Raw genomic sequence first — 2,401 nt, 5'->3', positions numbered from 1 at the left:
TCGAGCATGGGCAGCGGGACAAAAGGCCCCAAATTGGGCAGCCCTGGTGTAGGATGTTCTGTTTAGTGTTTAGTTTTTGATGACTTTATCATCACTTTCTTATAACATGTTATTAAACATTTGTAAAATATTGTGTGTCATGATTACTGCATCATTCTTGAAGTATAATGTAAAAGCATCACCTATAGCCGGAATTATTGAGCAAAGTGTTTTTACAGTAGGTCAAATATATGGAAATGTGCAATCTGGAGGTACAAATATGGACTTTTATAGTTGAATTTCTCCAAATTGGTGCAGTAAAAATGCTTGATATTAAGTATGTTTGTAGTCTTATATGTGTAGAAGGAAAATATACCATCCATAGCTAGGAATTATTGAGCAACAATGAAAATGTGTTACCGTCCGACAACTTAATCCACACTTGATCATTGTGAACTCTGTAAGAGAGGAATGAAGGGAATAAGATTCATACTTGTGAAAAAATACTAATAAATTAATGTGTGTAATATGATAAGCACCTTTGTGTTTTACTGAAGAATGACCTTTTATATGGTTGTCAACCATATATTTTGCACCCACGTATTTGCAGAAGGGACAGTGGAAAAGTTCACTGTTGGTGCATTTATTAATGGTTGGTGTATCACCATCCAAGAGTATACTAATGTGTCTCTATATATCAGAGGAGAAAATAATAGACATAAAAAGCACAGCATCATTTAAACCCCAGCTAAAACATAACTTTTACCATCTGAAATTGACATGTACAGTTTTTTGGTTTTTTTTTTACCACATTTCCCTCATCAGGGATGACCTCAGGAAGAGGAAGTAAATCAGCCTGGGCTTGACCGTGGAGAGCATGAGAGGCCTCCAGCCCAGCATGTGGGGCTCCATGTAGCGGGGGGTACCACAGCGGGATACCTGTCATGCACACACACACGCGCAAAGGCAACACAAGGTCAATCAAAGTAGCTGTAGTAACAAATGGACACAGAGAATGAATGAAAGAATGTATTTCATTACATTTATCATTATCAACGCAGAATTCCAAAATCAAAATTTAATGCACTACGCAAAGACTAAGGCCATGCATTAAATGTTGATATTCAAATCCTGTTATTATGCTTTATCATACTCTAATTCAAGTGAATGATTTATTAATTACCTTCTTTATTTCTCTCAGACATACTCAGGGTAGAAACACACACAAATACAGCGCATTAGTTACTGTGTTTATATACCTGGATTTGAAATGTGATTTTTTGACACATTGCAGTGAACCTACCTGACCAGAGAAAATACGGACACAGACAGAGAGAGCGAGAGCGAGAGCGCGCGCGAGAGAGAGAGAAGTTCTTAAAAGAACTGTTGGTTTGGTTATATGTGTGTTATGTGGTGCAGTGTGGGTGTGCAAGCTGTGGCAGGATGTACATAAAATATACAGGCAAATCTGGAGGGGAAAAGCAAAATTTACATCAGGTTTCAATGTTTCACAGAACATATTTTACCAAGATCACCAAGACCCACCAAACACATTGCACATGATGTAGGCCTAGTAGCCTGCGTGCAGGTAGCCTACTGAAACGTACAGTAAGAGTACTTTCTGCAAGTAAAGTTTTTCAAACAGCATCCTCTGCTCATGATATGTAAGATGTTCTCCCATCTAATAATTGATGTGATGTGTCTGCATCAAGGTCTGAATATGAGCCATGCTTTTTCCCATCTTTAATGTCGAGGGGGCTGGAGCCTTGGTATCTGCTAACAAGTGCTTCTTGTGCACTCTCCACTCTGTTAGAGCCGATTTATATTTAAACCAAGGGAAATGCAAATTGTGTTTTGGGAAAAGAGTAGATAACTCTTTCAAATACTTACTCAAGTATGAGTAGAAGTAGTTTTGGAAAAGGCTGCGGCCACTACGCTTCATGTCTAGCGGCTACTTCTACTTGAAAATTGCAAAAAACCTACCACCACCTAAATGTTATTATTCACACGACTGACATAAACATGAGGCCTATGCACGTTACTTGCATGAATAGTTTAATGATCAACTTGTTTGTTTCTCCATAAATTAGTTTATAATTTACACGAACCGAAAACGGCAACTTACCTCTCGGCAGAAAAGCGCGCAATTATGGACTCAGACACACATTCTTCCTCTTCCGGTTGCTATTGGGTAAGTGTGCGGAGTCAAACGTTTAGCTCCACCCACACGTTGAGCCACTCCTCGATCTGCGTACTGCAGTCAGGGCTTACTCGCTAATGTAGGCTGTCACTTGTTGCCATAGCAACGGTAAACATTCACGTAAGGGTTAATGAGCTGTAAACAGAGATGCAGAATCAAGCTATGTTGTAAATACACATTAGATATGTTGTATTTTATCACAAAATACATGATTTTACCATT

This window comes from Morone saxatilis, unplaced genomic scaffold, assembly GCF_004916995.1.
Source record: "Morone saxatilis isolate NCDOM2014 unplaced genomic scaffold, NCSU_SB_2.0 Contig2, whole genome shotgun sequence".
NCBI classification, from domain to species: Eukaryota; Metazoa; Chordata; class Actinopteri; family Moronidae; genus Morone; species Morone saxatilis.
The sequence above is the reverse complement of the archived record's forward strand: the minus strand, read 5'-3'. Positions refer to the sequence as shown.